Consider the following 18,464-nt stretch of genomic DNA (forward strand, 5'->3'; position numbering starts at 1 on the left):
AACTACCGTCCGCAGGGTGATGGCTAAAATTCCGTTTCGAAAAAAAAAAAAAAAAATCTGCCATTTTAGTCCACGGTTAGGCGATGAAAACATCATACACACGTCCTCGGTTAGATAGCAAAACACAATGTCCACGTTTGGAGGCAAACACAGACAGGGGTGTGTGGTGGTGTGTCAATCTTCAGTAGAAAGTAAGGTGCGTCAACTATCTTCATTAGGCTAGATAGCAAGGTGTGTGTGTGTCAACTATCTTCAGTAGGTAAGGTGTGAGTCAACTATCTTCATTAGATTAGCAAGGTGTGTGGTGGTGTGTCAATCTTCAGTAGAAAGTAAGGTGTGTCAACTATCTTCATTAGATAGCAAGGTGTGTGGTGGTGTGTCAATCTTCAGTAGAAAGTAAGGTGTGAGTCAACTATCTTCATTAGATAACAAGGCGTGTGTGTCAACTATCTTCATTAGATAGCAAGGCGTGTGTGTCAACTATCTTCATTAGATAGCAAGGCGTGTGTGTCAACTATCTTCATTAGATAGCAAGGCGTGTGAGTCGACTATCTTCATTAGATTAGCAAGGTGTGTGGTGGTGTGTCAATCTTCAGTAGAAAGTAAGGTGTGTCAACTATCTTCATTAGATAACAAGGCATGTGTGTCAACTATCTTCACTAGATAGCAAGGCGTGTGTGTCAACTATCTTCATTAGATAACAAGGCGTGTGTGTCAACTATCTTCAGTAGATAGGCGTGTGTAAAACGGGGATACATTTCTGATTTTGTCAAATTAATAAAAACTGTCATATGGGCATGAAACTTGGTGGGTACAGTCAACATTTCGAGTCAAAATTTTGGATTTTTTCCAGCAAAGTGGGGACTATCCACGTATGCAATGCAACATAGCATAGCGCATTTGGATAGTCTCGGTTGGATAGTTACACACACATATCCCCGGTTGGCACGTTTTACAAGTAGGGGGGTGTGTGTCATCTATCTTCAGTAGATAACAAGGTGTGTGTGTGTCAACTATCTTCAGTAAAAAACAAGGTGTGTGTCAACTATCTTCAGTAGATAGCAATGTGTGTCAACTATCTTCATTAGATATGGGTGGTGGGTGTGTCAACTATCTTCAGTAGATAGCAAGATGTAAATTATCTTCAGTAGATAACAAGGTGTGTGTATTAACTGTTTTCAGTAGATAGCAAGATGTGTGTAAATTATCTATAGCAAGGTGTGCATACAGGTTGTATCCAAATGATTAGTACCCATCAGTTTTGATGTTTATTGAAAAGCCTGCTTCTCCAATTCAACATTGTATCTTCTGGAAAAACTGATGGGTACCAATCATTTTGATACACCCTGTATAAACTTCAGTAGATAACAAGGTGTGTGTGTGTGTGTCAGCTATCTTCAGTAGATAGCACTGGGAAGGAGTAGGTGGTGGGGGTAGTGTTTGTGGTGGTGGAGTTCTTGACCGAGTGTCGTGTAACCACCGAATGTGGGTACACAGAGTAATCTTCCACAATAAGGTACCGTAATGTTATAGGGGCCTGAGCTTTTGCCCGGTGGGTTCAGTTTGTATTTAAAGGTAGGACGTATGACCGTTCCAGGATTTGAAAATGACCCCCCTATTTCACGGGGAATCAAGGACATTTGCAGCAATTTTACCCCTATTTTATGTGAAATCAAGGAAAATATGCCCCAAATACCTCCCTATTTTTATCATTTTGAGGACGATTTTTTTCACCCCTTATCACGAGGAATCAAAGACATTTTTCCGAAATAAATACCCCTATTTTTACCATTTCAAGGACGCTTTTGAATGTTTCCCCTATTTCACAGGGAAATGAGGACAATTTTTGTGTGGAAAAAATACAAAAAAAACAAAACTGTAGCGGTAAAACGCGGAGGAAAGTCCTAGAAATACACCCTATTTTTCATTTCAAGGACAATTTTGCTCCAAAACACCCCTAAATTGGACAATCACAAACAATTTTGTCCTAGAAAATTATGCGGACATTTCTTGAAAAGTACCCCTAATTGGAACCATCATGCGTACACATCGTCAGTGAAGACTGAACCCACCGGGAGCTTTTGATCCTAGCAGGATTTTTATCAGAGGCAATGTTATAGATACGCACTTACAGGGTTTGTGTAAACTACCTTCAGTATCTCATGTAACTGGACTGCCACTGCCACTCAACAAATAATAAACACAACACAAACTTTAGCTGTATGCATGTACGTTTATTCTTAATACTCATCTGATTTCAAGGCACAAAATGATAGACCTGCTACACTTCTATAAATACATATTATGCAAAATATTTGTAGTTCCACATTTGTTTTTAGTTCTACAATTTGTTTTTGTAATATTGATATTAAAATTGTCATTTATAATAAATAGTACTTATTATTCATATTATGTGTTATGTGTTCAGTTAATTTATACACAAACATTCAAAGTTGTACTTGTTGTTACTATACAAACCATCAGGGCAGGGCAAATTAATTTCATATAGATGGTATAAGTTGAAAAATTGACAATATTGCCATTGGAATCCAAGTATAAACCTGCCACTGCTGAAAAACCAGTAACATCCCAGTAAACACAAAAATGTTTTTAAAACTTTAAAGTGGCATTTCATGATCCACAGCCTCATCCCCCACTTTTCATATTTTTATACCAGTGGAAACCTCTGCCTACATGACATTTTTGTGTATGTACAAAAATATTCTTGCAGATTAATTAGTTTAGCAAAAATATCATCAAATTTGTATTTTGTTCTTGTATACCAGAACGAAATAACAACACAGTGGTCAATGGAGCAGTGTAATACACATAATCATGCATAACTTGCAAACGCAAAATCAGAATTAACTGAAATTTTGGGAATAGGCTTTTTACGTGGATGTCTACTGAAAATGGTCATAAAAAGAGGATGCTAGGATCACAAAATACTCCTTTAAACATTTTTAAACATGTTATAACTGTGTTTTGGTCCTTAGTCAAAACTTTTTGATAAGATTTAAATGTCGGGTTACACAAAGGTCATGAAAATGTTTTAAATTAACAAAAACATGACAAAAACATTAAAAATATTGTCGAAATGTTATTGTTAAAATATTTTTGGCAAACATTTTATATTGTCAACACTGACTTGATATGTTATTTTATGTTTTATACCCTTTACCTACCCGGCATTTAAATGTTTTCTGTACATTTTGAGTTTGCTGGCATTGTCTTCAGTTGATAGAATTAAACAATACAAAAACTTTTATCGGTATTACGGCAAATCGCCTGAAGCACTTCACAACATAGGGACTGTAATATTTATTACCCCTGTGATAGGGCAAAATTAGGGGGCAAGGATTTATTGGCAAGCCAAAGGGGGGGGTTGGACCCAGGGGCAAGCAATTTTTGGTAGCTTGAAAGTGGGAGGGTGTGGGCAAGCAATTTTTGACAGGTCAAAGGTCAATAAATTTTGGCACACATCTACAGAGGACCTTTCAATAAGAAGCTCAAGAAAGGCTTAGGAAGACTACAGAAACATTCAAATATGCAAATTTCCTGCTTGCTATGCTCATATCATACTACCATTTAAGGTTTGCAAATTGAGTTTTGCAAAAATTTAGCATGTGCAAGTGGGGGCAAAGATTTTTTGGCAGGCTGTGGGAGGGAAAGCAATTCTTGGCATGTCGTTTGGACATTTCCCCTCCCTCCCGCTTCCTCGGCTCATAATTATTGCACAGCTCCATTGATAGATTAAATAGAGTTTATTTTAAACTGTTATTTAGCACTCTGTTGTGTTCATAACAATATGTCAGTGTTCTCATCTTCTTTTGTATATCAGAATTAAATAGGTGGCAATTGACTGCTATACTGACTAGCAGTCAGACATGTCTGGAAGGTTGCCTCCATGGACAGTGGCCAGAAATTGCAACAAATTATTTTACAAGACCAAAAATTCACCCCAAAATAGTGCAGAATTAACTCTGACACACTTCATGCACCCCAGTAAAGTAAATTTTTGGTCAATAGTCGAGACATAAATATTTTGCCCTCACCTCTGAAATGCTAGGCACCTGTATGCCACTAAGATAGGTGAGGGGGAAATTGGAATTGAAAGACTACAAAGATACCATAATTTACCATTTTCAAATTGAATATTTACAACTAAATACACATGTATGCAACCCATCATCGAAATTGACCAATTTATTGCCCAAGTAAGCCAACATTTTACTTCTCGGCTTTGCACACAACACTCCATACTTCGTAACTATTTTTTCTGGTAAACAAAGCAGGAAGACCTAGCTGGAAATTTGATACAGAAAAACAAAAGAAATTGTATTAGCCTTAAAGCTCCGATATTGGTTGATCAAATTTCCTTCTTCCCCCCCCCCTTTAATATTTAGCCACAGACAATATTAAAAATTGCAAATTTATATCGATTCGCTTACCAATGCCTGCATCTGCTTTTAATATTGTGTGTGCTTTCTTTCACAGCTGTATAACACCTTGTTTTTTATACCAAAAATATGAGAATTCAAATATGAAAAAAAAATATCCAACTCTAGATCCACTTTTTTTTGGCCAAAATTATACCCTCCTGCAGAGAGAACAAAGACAAATGAAGTAGGTTTTCAATGTTACTGATCATGTAATTAGAATATTAACTATAAGATACAAAGAATAGAAACATAAATCCTAAGAAAATACATACAAATGAACCAAATGGTAATAGGTTTTTATCTAATATTTGAAAAATCTGTTAAATACTTTGAAGCGCATAAGGTAAACATACAGACCCTCATACAAAAATAGTTGGAACAATGATATAGCTTAGAGTTCTAGTTGTGTCTAGCTCTGGCTGAAACACAATATCTAGCATTGTGTGGACATGATAGAAAAATGAATATATGATATTTTGGTGCTTAAAATGCCATATTGTAACATTTGCTGAGGAGGACGTCCTCAATATTTTTCAAAATGTATTTTATTAAACTAACATACCCTGCAAAACTAACATTTTATAGAAAAAAAAGACTAATCTATTTTTTATGGAAATGTTACAATATGGCTTTAATAGAAATAGTCTTGCATGCAAACTATTTCAAAAGCGTAAACTGTGACCCTTTTGCTCAGAATTACTTTCCTTCATGATTTTCAAATGGGTTACCTGAATGGGGGACTCCCTTTGAAATCTATATCCCCTGTGTGGGATATTAAGGTTGTGTCTTCCATACAGGGTATATGGATTTCAAATGGAATAGCCCAATGCTTTTACTTCTTGTTCACAAATATTCAAAGAACAGGTTCCTCTCCCAATCTGTGTCCCCTTTTGCCTTCGCCTCATTCTCCATTTTAACTTCGTGCAACTTAAGAGCTCCAAAACACCTACAAAAATCGGCACCAAGCGCCTCGCGTATGATGTTGTCATTAGTGAAATAACCCAGAGCTTCCTCCATATTATCGGGGGTGGTAGCGGTCTTAGGAGGTACGTTTTTTGGATCATATGCGTTACCTTTGACCGGGGCCGGTAACTGCAATTGTCGTTGAATTCCGTCAATTCCAGCAGCTACGGTTGCCGCCACAGCGATGTATGGATTACCGCCAGCGGCGCCTAGTCTGTTCTCGATGTACGTACCTCTTTCTCCACCAACTTTTACACGAAGCGCCAACACTGCGATTATCAAAACCCCACGTAGCATTGCAAGGCGCGAATGTACCCGGCTTAAACCGTTTGAGGCAATTCACGGTGGGTGCCATTAGAAGGCTAATAGCAGGAGCATGGGCCAAGATGCCTGCTATCCAGTGCTGGGCAACTTGAGACAAACCATTAGGGCTGTTCTCATCATGCATCATGCCCTTTTGACCTTCAGCATCCCAGAGAGAATGATTGAAATGACAGGAGCTTCCACTGCTGAGTGGAAACGGCTTGGACATGAATGTCGCAATATAACCGCGCAGCTGTGCAATCTCTTTGACCGATGTACGGAAAGTATGAGCGGTGTCTGGAGACTTGATACCAAAAGAAGGCTTGTAGGCGATTTCAAGCTGACCGGGTCCATATTCGCTTTCAAATACTTCAACGTTGACGCCAACTTTCGGCAAGTCCCTCAAGAGCTGGTGAACCAGTGCTGGATCTTTGTAGTTTCGAAGCGTAGATCGAATGTTGTATCCCTGAGTATATGGATCAAGCGTTTCTTTATCAACTACAAAAAATTCATGTTCGTGGGCAGAGAGCAAGGAAAAACCAAGCTCCTTCAGTCTCTCCAGCTGCTTACGAGCCAACACACGTGGATCTGGCGTCCACAAACTTGCCTTCGTACTTGCTCAAGCAAAATACGGCCTGTATTCTCGACCCATGGTAAAGTGACGTACGTATTCGGGTCAGCGAACATCAAACCATCGGCAAAACCGATTTCAGCATTGTAACCTGTGCCGGATGGAATATTGGCTTGAGGGTCAAATCCAACGTGGCCTAAATAAAAGGGAAGCCCTCCGGTGACCTTTTCAGTAAAATGAACAGCTGGAACGGTTTTTGAGCGGGCAACTCCGTAAGTATCCGTCTGCTCAAACCTGGCGTAGTGGACTTCGCCCTGGCGATTTGTTCTGATACCTTGTCAAGCGTTGCGTTGTTGGAATCCATGGTTTTGGTTTAGGAAAGCTGTTGGTCCACTTTATAATAGAGGTAGGTCAAATTCAAGAGTACGTCTTGTTGCCTTGTGAAACCGATATCTGCAAAATATAAAACATGATAACAACAATATAATAATAATAACAATAATAAGATGAAAAATATTAAGCTACTTTCTGCTTGCTAAAGGGCTTGATAATTATGGCACAGGGTATGGTGAACAAACTGTTTTACCATGAGGGGATATATTCAGCGGTGGCACCAGGAATTGTTATTTTCAGGGGGGGATTGGGGGAGCATACTGAATTTGGGGGTGGGGCAAAATTGACAAATAGTGGAAATTTATGTGATTTTGCGGCAAAAGGGTGGGAAAAAAATGCCCCCCCCCCCCCGTAGCGCCGCCACTGGATATATTCTGTTTCAATGGAAAATGGAAAAAGTAATACTGTTATTAAGCAATATTTGAAAAGAGGAAGACATCTGATGATGTTGAATTTTCAATTTCAATGAGTCGGTACCCACATGTTTCAACAGCTTAAGTCCAGTTGTTACTGAAGTATTATGTGACAGCAGCTCATGTCAATGAAATTTAATAGTGACAGGCGTGTCAGTGAAATCAAATTTTATTACTTACATACATGATGTCATTGTAATCAGCAATTTTCTGTACAAAATGCATAATTGTTTGCAGCTGGAAAATGCTGACTCTGCTGTGAGGAATTGCGGCTCTGGTGTTATGCATGATGGTGCAGGGTCATAGCTAGCGGGGCGGCAGGGGATGCCATGGCCACCCCACTTTATGAGAATTTTTATATATATATATCTTTATTTCAATTTGGGCATATATTTGTAATTTAGCCGCCCCACATTTGTGATGGCCGCCCCACATTTTCAACCTAAAACCTTAATTGCAACAGCCCTGTGATGGTGACATTCTTTTATTCACGATGGCTTAACCCTAACCCTCCTGAATACTACAAAATACTACTTGATATATGCGCTGTTCGTGCATGCATCCCACGTGGTGTGATGACGCAATCACCCTAAGTGATATATAGGCACGGTTTACACTGGCCAGCGGCCCAAGACCCGTGGCAAAGTGTCGCCGACCGAGTGCTTGGCATGCGAGGGTCTCGGGTTCCAACTTCTTTCCTTCTTTTCTCTCTTTATTCTTTCCTTCTTTCCCTTCCTGTCGCCAAAAAGCCCTTAAGCGGTTAGGGTTAATAGCCTAAAAAGGGGGATATATGCATATATACTATACCTCATAAATATTTATTAGGTAATCCATACATCTTATTGGTTAATAACGCCAGCGTCCGAGTACGGTATTTTGACTACATGTACTTCCCCGCCGCGCCTGTGCAATAATTATGAGTCCCCCGGGGGGTAAAATTTCCAAACGGCTCGCAAAAAATCGCTTGCCCCCTCTCGCCCGCCAAAAATCGCTTGCCCCCCCCTCTCTCGGCCCGCCAAAAAATCTTTTCCCCCCTCCTTGTACATGCCAAATGTTTGGGATGCCAATTCAAACCTTAAATGGTCTATGCATGTTGCCAGCGCAGCGAGCAGGAAAATTTGCATATTTATGTGTTTCCGTACGGTTTTCCTAAGCCTTTTTAGAGCGTTTTATTTACAAGGCGCCCCAAGAATGTGTGCTAAAAATCGCTTGCCCCCTCTCAGCTTGCCAAAATTGCTTGCCCCCCCTTTTGGCTCGCCAAAATTTCTTGCCCCCCCAATTTTACCCTCCCCATGGCTCATTGCACAGCCCCTATACGCGCACACACCCTACTAACACACGGTGTATCGACCCCGCGCTTCACCGTTCCTTTTGACATAGTATTATGCTTCACAACAGCGATTCTGCAGATGCGTTTATCGTGAAAATGCTACAATTATTTTGCCGAGATTACCGATGGATAATAACCAGTGTTCGAATTAAGGAAAAATAATTGGTTGTCCCACGGACAACCAGGTTACAATTTCTGGTTGTCTGTCTAAATTTTTGGTTGTCCGTATATTACCAGCTAAAGGATACACTCACAAAGGTGAGTTTTGGCTACACATTTATGGTTGTCCGGCGGACAACCCAATCAGTATTTTTGGTTGTCCGGCGACTTTTTTAGTTGTCCTGGGCAACCGGACAACCAAAATTTCGAACGCTGATAATAACACACAAATTTGATGTTTTATGAAACAATATGTTACTTCGGAACCCATAATCTGAAAACCCATCGTTCGCCTCTTCCAAGCCCTGTCCTGCTACCACATCGGAGGACCCCAAAATACCCCGAAATTCTAGTAGTATCTTAAAAAAACGCATAGCACTTAGCTTTTTTACCAAATGTGTCTGAGACATACATAGCCGCTTTCGCCAAACGTTTGACAAACATTTAGCGATCAAAACGTTTGTCAAGCGTTCTGGGCGTTCTGAAAATGTTTGACAAACGTTTTATGCTCGGCAATTGTTTGACAAACGTTTGGCGAAAACGGCTGTTTACTTTCTTTTTTTAATTGGCCTTATTTTTGCTCGAGAAACACTAGCCACGAATTCTCAAAATGGTCTGCCAAAATCGCTTGCCCCCCTTTGGCCGTGCCAAAAACCTTTGCCCCCCCCTTTGACATGCCAAAAATCTTTGCCCCCCCCTTACACATGCAAGATTTTGGGGAACCTGAATTTAAAACCTTAAATTGTCTTAATATATAATGCGGCAGCGAGCAGGAAATTTTGCATATTTGAACGTGTTAAACGTTTTCCTCGCCTTTTAGGGCGTAATATAGAACGGCGCCCAAAATATCTGTGCCAAAAATTGCTTGCCCCCCTTTTCGACCTGCCAAAAATTGCTTGACCCCCCCTTCGACTTGCCAAAAATGCTTGCCCCCTTTTGGCCTGCCAAAAATCTTTGCCCCTCCCTATAATTCCCCCCCCCCCCCCGGGTACACATAATTATTGCACCACCCCTAATGACCTTGAGTCGTCAAGGCAGAATAAAGGACAGGCACATCTGAGTGAGGGCGCTATTTATTTTACTTGATAATAAAGCCCTATGTAAATCTGTGCCATTTTGTGCCACTGAAAACACCATTTTTGGAGAAAATTATGAATAAAACCAAAATGAATCATTTTCAGATTCTCTAGTTTGCATTGACAACAGATTCAATGCTTTAGGAAGCAGAATGCAACATTGACTTCACTTTTGAATATTTTTTCTGTGAGATATGCCTTGGTGAAAATCACCGTTTTGGTCAAAAAGGGGTCAAAAGGGGCATTTTGGGAAAAAATTATATTTTGACCCAAAATTCATCTTCTGACAAAAGGGAAACATGGTTTGACAAAAACTTTCATCCTTTTCACATAACAATTCCAGTTTACTTATTTGCTGGGAGAAAGCAATTTTTTGTTATCGCTTGGGAAAAATCATTGTTTTTGCCTAAAATGGGCCCAAAATGGCCGAAAAAATTTTACCACCTTAAAAATTGAATTTTCATACAAAATTTCACAGATGTGTTGGGAATGATAACATGCATATTATTCAACAAAACTTAGATCAAATTACAATGAAAACAAAAAATTGACAGGGGGGCACAAATATTATCAAGTCCCCCCACACACCGACACCGCCTGGCTAATAATTATTTGGTGCAGAAGGGACACTAAAATGAATACACGGTATCGATACACGTGAATTGCTATGCACGATTTTGATATCAGACGAAAATCTTCTGATACCGGGTTAGAAAATGATGAATATCTCCCGTCATGATTTTTTTCTCAAGAAACCAGATTTGGTCTCATAAACTTGGAAATACGTGTTGAACAGATATGATAGTCGCTAGAATGCGCTTTGAAAATTGGCCGTGCGCTTTGAACTCAAAATTTGACCATTTTATATTGCGTTGGTCCTGTTATGGACTACAGCGTGCAGCGTGTAGTACAGCTGCACTCACTGTAGGCAGTAGTCTCGCGGCCAGACTGTATGTGGCTATCACGAACATACAGTCTGGGAAACTGAAGGATCTACGTGATTGTGATTGGACAGTCGATTCTGAGTGTCAAGTCACGCAATTGATATAACATCGTTCGCAATTGGTCAAGATACCATGACGTAATTTAACCCCGGAAGCCGTTCGTCAGCTGGCTGCAGTGTATTACGGGATTTCCGGGAACTGTTTACGGTTATGTTTACGAGGATTTTATGTAAACAAACAAGGTGTTAAACATGAACAAAAGAAAGTATAATTAAAATGCTGTGTGGCGATCCGAGTGACACTTTATGGATACAATTTGTATGGATTTACCGTGACCGGCGCGGCAGACAGCTGAAGCACGATCGCGACAGAGACAGGGCAGTTTTGTGCTGATCTAAGTAAGAAAGCTTAAAAGTGACGTGAGTATATTTATATTTAATTAAATAATTAGGTGGCTGGCATTTTCTTCGGAAGGGTGGTGGGTCTCAAATATACTGGGGGGGGGGGGGGCATAAAATTTTTTAGACCAAAAATAGGGGGGTTATAATTTTTTTTTTCACCCACTTAGTTCAAATCATCCTCCACTGACCTCCAGACCGGATGATTTGAACTGATGACCTTCCGTGCAATAATTAGGGGCTGTGCAATAATTATGAGCCGGGAGAGGTAAAATTTCGAGCGGTTCGCCAAAATTGCTTGCCCCACCGCTCTCAACCTGCCAAAATTATTTGCCCCCCCTTGCGCATGGCCGCATGCCAAATTTTGGGATCCTAATTTACAAGATACATGTTGCGAGCGCAGCAAGCAGGAATATTTGAGTATTTAAGCATTTCCGTACTGTTTTCCTAAGCCTTCCTGAGCGTTTTATTTAAAAGGCACCACATGAATGTGTGCCAAAAATTCCTAGCACCCCCAATTTTACCCTCCTCCAGGGCTCATAATTATTGCACAGCCCCTTATATGTACCGCAGGGTGGTGAATGGGGGGGGGGGGCAAAGTTTTTTGGTAGGCCCTGTTCTATGGGGCTGACCTACTGAGATTTTTCCAAAATTGGGAAACAATTTAAGTTTACAAATGAATGCCACTGAGTAAACCAAATGTTGGGAGGGTAATTTTTAAAGTTTGACTAGCTATAAAAATGTACCTACAGTCCACCTGATCTGCAACCAGTATGTGACCAGTCACAGTGTATCATTTTCAATTTACCAAAAAAATTGTTTGATTTTAAACAATAAAAATATTTTATTCTTTTTCCTTTAAAATTTACAGGTTGAGGTGGTAAGCCGAGTGGTTGACCAAGCCTGGGAAACTTACAGAAGCCACCTGGGAGTCAGCAATATGAGGTTCCACATTCTGCGTTATTAGTCCGATGTACACTCGTGTGGCAACAAGCACTCTACAAACAACTTTTAATTTAACACATTCCAATTTAGAAACTAAATTTATGCAGTGAACTGTGGCAACAAATGAATAAGGATTGATATTATGAAGCTTTGTTAGACTGGATAGACAGAAGCTGAGAATCATGTTTATTCAGTGATTCTCAAATCTCCAATGAGTGCACCACTGTGAACTCTTTAAATTACACCATAGTACCACTTTCAGTGCACCTTAATAGCATGTAATTGGTACAAAATTCACAGCGAAATCATCTGGCCATTCTTACATCTGTTCACAGCTCAACTTATTGTCAGAAAAATGCAAGTATTTTCATACCCTATGAAATACTTCCACTAACTCATTGTGTGGCAATAGATGGCCTTGAGGTCTACATGAAATGTGTAATTTCCACCTCTTGATAGGAAATTTAGTTTCATCTCTTTTAAAAGGGTCAAGGTTCACTTGTTTCATTTAGACTTTAAATGTGTTTATGTGTTTCTGGTAACATAGGTCCTGGAATTAACTCTCAGTTGGTCAGCCAAATATTTTATAGTGAATTGTGATCACATGTACATGCTGTTGAGGTCTGTCAGGAACTAGTAAGGACATTGATGAGAGATGAATGACTATAATCTGACTTATAAATGACCATGGTATATAAAAAGTACATTTTATTCAACCTCTTTTCATGGTATCTGAAGATTTACTTTTCATACACTATTGAAAGAAACTATAATTATATTTGATAACACAAGCACTGGTAATACTGTTGGTAATTACAGATGGCATTTAATAACAATCATGACTTTGTATTTCATGACTTTGTATGTGTAACAATGGAAAGAAAGAATAATAATTACAAGCATAATTATTTTAGTTTGTTTGAATTTGCTTCAGTGTTAATACCTGGGGAACCACTCAGAATAAATGTGTTGTCATCATCGAGCAACAATCTGCAGGAAAGGGTACTCTTTTCATGCATCATCGCGATCTGCAATTTAATATACAATCCTACAAACCTACGGGACAAAAATATTTTGCAGGCAAAAATAAAAATCATGAAAGATCATGGGTTTTATTTTTGCCTGCAAAATGTTTTTTTTGTCCCGTAAACTGTAAATGTTTGAAACTGTGAATACAAGAAACTGCAAGTTAAAGGGGTTGGAATAAGCGATAGCCATGCCTACCAAATTTTGCATTGGGCTATTGGGTTTTATCTCCATGTGGCCCGTCGGGCTATTTAAAAAACATTTAATTCATTTATTTAGTTATTTATTTTTTCGGTTTTGGAGTGTCCCTGGACCCTAGAGCTAAGGCCTTAAAAATTGTTTGATTAGGCGTAACCCGAGCGACCTAAACTTAAACACCTAAAAAATAATAATAAAAAACCTTTTTTTTTAAGTTCCAAGGCCTTTATCATACGCAATTTACAGCTTAAAAAGCGGGTGCAAAAACGAAGGAAAAAAAAAGGGAAAAAATGCTGACCGACCTACCCTAATTTTTCAAATGTCAATCAAACAATTTTTTTAGGCCTAAATGCTAGGATCATTCATGGTTGATATTTAAAAAGAAGAAGAAAAAAATAATAGGCGGGATTAGGCCCTAGTGTTTTTAATATGCAAATAGTTATATATAATGTGTTCATGTCATACTCTATTAATGATTTCAAAATGGATACAAATGCATTTTGAAATCATTAATAAATATCTCATGAACACACCCGAATCTAGCTTTGCAAAAACACTGGGGCCTTATTTTTCTTATCTTTTGTTTTAAATGTCAATGAAGACTGATCCTAGCATTTAGCTCTAATCAGAGGACACTCCAAAACCAAAACAATAAAACAAACAAAAACTTAAATACAGAACTGTACTCTCTGAACTTTAATTATTGTTCCTAGTTTGGTTCCTGAACCAAACCCTTGATTTTCAAAATTAAAAAGTAAGTGACAGATGCTTTACCACGTAACAACATACACCTTTTTAATTTCTTTGTAGCAAAATAAATTATGGTACTCAAAAATTAAATTTTCTGACTGCAGTTCTTTCAGAGGCCCTGTATTAAATCAAATTCCTGTGTCATAATCTTTGAGTGTTATACATGTGTACATTGTTTATGTAATTTTAGAGAGTAATACTGGAGCCCTTTTAGTTTTGTTCTCCATGAACACAATCATTTTGTGTTCTGTGTTTCTGCACAATTCATTTTCATACAGGCCAAACAAGTGTTTTTGTCTGATTTTTCTCAATTGCTGAATGCTGTAACTTTACATCTAATTGCTATTTGAGAAGTATGTGACAAATCAGTAGGCTACATAATCCACTGAATAATCAGCAATAATAGTTCTGTTCTGTCTGTTGATTCAAAAATCAGTTGTTCAAGGTGGCCATCACAAGGTCCAATTTCCAAATCATCATGCATGCTCCTGTAAGACAAATAATAACAATTAAACATAATATATTAAATGGGTCTGATAAATGTCTGCATGGAGATTTATTCACCAATAAAGTGAGTGCTGAGACGTCTCATTACGTATCATTGAATCAGTGACATTATGGGGATTTAGTATTTTTTCTTTCAAATAAAAAACAAGTAAAAAGAGCCATTTTAATGTGCTGCCATAGATTATGTTTTTCACATTTTCAAGCCTTTCTGTGATTGTTTAGCGTAATGTAGCCTCTTCCAGTTTTTTAGTTGCTTGTCTTATCTAGGCTTATTTATATTCCACCATTCTTAATTTCACCATTATACTCTATGGTGTTTTGCTGTTGGCATGATTCTAAAGGAAAAAATGAGTTGACATTAAGAATGTTTTTACTTACAAAGTAACAGGTCAGAAACCCAAGATCGTGTTGCATCAAGCCATCTCCATTACTGTTGTTCATCAGATGTCATCTTGGTCAACTGCAAACCAAATACACAAATTAATGATTTAATAAATAGCAGTTTTTTCTCACAAATGATGTTTTCATCATAAAATGAGTAAAAAACTTTTTAGGGGGTATATCCCCATTTACCAATTCCTCATGTTTGCTAAAAAATTGTGCCCTGAGCTGGCGCTCTAATTGGATATGGTATATTAACCGGCACTCAACTTGAGCTAGCTAAACCTGATTTATCTCTAGGCCTCAACCGATATGGCAGAACTGTCTACCGATTGGATATCGATGTAAATAATACTGGCCAATATCCGATCCGATCAGATATCAGTTTAAAAAAAAAAAAAATTAATTCAATTTAAAAAAAAAATTCCCAAAGTTTCCAGCGACTTTGAAGAACCACTGGACCTATTCTGAGGTGCTAAGATCAGAAACAATTACAATTTTCCATGCATTTATAATAATTATGTAGGCCTAATAGATGAAGAGCTAAGAGGTAAACATTTGTTGATAGTTTGCATATTGGATAACAAACTGTAATGTTTTCGTAATTTTTTTCCAAATTTTTTTCTTCAAATTAACTATGCTAGCACCTCAGAATAGGTCCAGTGGTTCTTCAAAGTTGCAGAAAACTTTGCCAAAAAAATAATTAAAATTTTTTTTTGACTGATATCCGATCCAATACCAATATCGAAAATATCTGGCCGACGTCACGGTACAATATCCGATTTAATGATACTGAGATAAAATTGTTACTAATTTTGAGTTAGATTCAGAATGCCAAAATCGGGGACTTCACAAGTGAAAAAAAAATTCCCACCATACTCCCATGGGACCAGGATTTGTACCATTCGAGAATCGAGACAGTAACGTTTGCTTACTACTTACTTGAGAACTCTAGCTTCAAATTTGCACACAATAGTTTTACATGTACAGCTTTATGCGCATTCGATGCTATCATGCTCGATTCCATTTGCTATCATTATTTCAGTGGATCTGCCAATCAGCACTGACATGTAATATTTCTGCTGATTTTGATGCAAGTTAAAATTTGATTGAGTCAACTGTGTATTTTAAGGAAATGCTGCCTATTTTAACAGTCTAATATTTAGTTGAAGTGCAAACTGCAATTTTAGCAACATTTTGATACGATCTCCAGCAGTGATCGGCTGTATTTACTTACAGCTTCCCTAGCCATTGATTTCTAAGTACTAGATTTTGATAGCTCAGGACTGCGTCTTTAAATAGTGTGAAGCTATCTGTGACAAATTCGAAGCTAGACTTCTCGTACAAAGCGTTCATGTGTATTGTGTAATTACACACACAATCAAACGTTTATAAATTAACACTGTTTGGAGGCCGCAGTCACCTCGCACCACATCCCGAACCCCGAAGAATCGCTAAGTATAATATGTTGTAGTAAACCTTTGATCCGGGCCTTTGATGAGCCCGTACGTACCGTGATGTTGCAAAGTCAGAGCTAACAATGTGTTATGTACGGCACAAAGTTAATTTGTAAATTTCCACTGACTCCACATCAGCAGATCACCTCTGCAGACAACAATCAGACAAGTGTGTTCCAACAAATGACTGAGTAAATTTTGTGATGTACACTCTCGTCAAAGGTTTACTCATGTACTCCAAACGCCATGCCATCAGACAGAATCAGTATGTAGAGTATCATACATGCATGCAATGGCTAGTATTATAATATATTTATAATATTCCAGTGTAATAGTATGTGTGCCATGTACAAATGTGAAATGATGTAAACATTGTAATGTACAGACATGACAGATGCATGGATGTATCGGAAACAGGACGGTTCGCACCCTTTCAATTTCGGACCCGTGCACTTTCGCCCCCTTTCAATTTCGCACCCCGTGCACTTTCGCCCCCTTTTTAAACCGCGGGTAATGTGCTGCTGTTGATTGATGATGCACGATCGATCGCTTCAACTCCAGCGGTACAGTGGGGTGTTGTATGTGTATAGTATTGGTTGACTTTTGAGTGTTGATTGTCTGTGTTTGCAGTACCGGTACTGGGTTCAGCGTGTACAAAAGCAAATAGTATGTTGATGGACTCTCCGGTTCGATTGAATTTAATAGGCCTATATTATTACGATATATTAAATGTGCTTCGACTAAAGATTGGTATTCATTATGTTTTTGATTTGTTATTTTGTTTTACTTAGGCCTATTTTATTTTATTTCATTTCTATTTTATTTTATTTTAAGCCTATTAATTATTTTAATTTTATTATTATTATTATTATTATTATTATTAATTATTATTATATTATTATTATTATTATATTAATTATTATTATATTATTGTTATTAGAATTATGTTACCTTATTAGTACTTTATAATAGGCTATATAATTTAGTATTCAATTATTTATGGCCTATAACGTATAAAATTTATAGGGCCTAATATTGATATGGCCAAAAATATGATGGCTTATAATTTGTAATTTTATCCCATCTTTATGTTGCCGAATTGATCTTCTTTGACATGACACTAATGGAAAAAAATATTTAGCAAATTTCTCAAAGACAAATGCGCACAAGCAAAACAAATGCCTGCAGCAGCTTTGCGATAATGCTGTGCCGACTTTCACCACCTTTCTTCACCTTGAGTATTACCTGCCACTAGTATGCAGAAAGCGCCCAGGCGTGACATGGGTTCAATCAATGCAATGGTAGGCTACGGTGACTAGGCAGTAGCACGCATATATTAGTCCCAGAACACACCCGTGCGGATCGATTGCTTGACAAGTCTCCGACCACGCAGCGCAGCGTGATTGTATAAAGTGTGACTCCTTCAACCATTATGTAATGAATGACTTACACGAAAGCGCCGGGTATGGTGTGGGTCCAATCAATGGTAGGGTACCGTAAACAGACACGCAAAAGTGCCATATGCCTCTTGACGTACGATCGTAAAATATTATTAATCAGGAAAGTTTTCTGTTCGTTTTAATGAGAAATGTAAATAATGAACCAAATGTTTTAACTTTTATGTCTTTTAATGAATGATGTATTTTGTCTGTGTTCTTAATTAATTTAATATATATTTCTACAAGTGTTACGTAAATTGTATAAAACAAAGAAATGTCAATACTTTTAATGAATTTTGATATATTTGATGTATGATTTTTTGATGTTTATGCATTTTTATGTTTTAACAAAATTCTTACATATATAGGGCTTATGTATAATTCTACAAATTGTTATGTATATTGTTTTTATGACACAGAGCCCTGTAATAGCAGATTTATCTGAAAGGTAGCCCTGTATAAATATGGTTTTAATAAATAACATAAAGTAAATAAACAAATTTGTGGAAAAATGCTATCCAATTCTGCATTGTAAATGATTGACATTTATGTGTTCATGATTCATTTTGTTTACTGGCCTGTCAATCACGGACTCATTATGACGATGCTTTATTAACACCACGGCACATCTTATATCTTAATCTGCTTAATATGCCGACAATTTTAAGGCGGGATGTTTGAACTCGAAGATGTCAATAATGTATATAGCATCTATTTCTTAGATAATAAAGATCGTAAAAGGAGATGAATTTCTTTCTTTATTTTTCTT

At 37.8% G+C, this 18,464-nt stretch overlaps 1 long non-coding RNA gene and 1 pseudogene across 1 annotated transcript; one reads left to right on the top strand and one right to left on the bottom strand.

The window, feature by feature from the left end:
- Positions 1-2,219: 2,219 nt before the first annotated feature.
- On the bottom strand, positions 2,220-6,617 carry LOC140160106 (lengsin-like; annotated as a pseudogene).
- Positions 6,618-10,578: 3,961 nt separating this feature from the next.
- On the top strand, positions 10,579-12,842 carry LOC140161056 (uncharacterized). The gene is made up of 2 exons (XR_011860068.1): positions 10,579-11,013; positions 11,864-12,842. It is a non-coding gene; the product is annotated as an uncharacterized lncRNA (long non-coding RNA).
- Positions 12,843-18,464: the final 5,622 nt, after the last annotated feature.

The sequence above is a fragment of the Amphiura filiformis genome, chromosome 9 (genome assembly GCF_039555335.1).
Source record: "Amphiura filiformis chromosome 9, Afil_fr2py, whole genome shotgun sequence".
Taxonomy (NCBI): Eukaryota; Metazoa; Echinodermata; class Ophiuroidea; order Amphilepidida; family Amphiuridae; genus Amphiura; species Amphiura filiformis.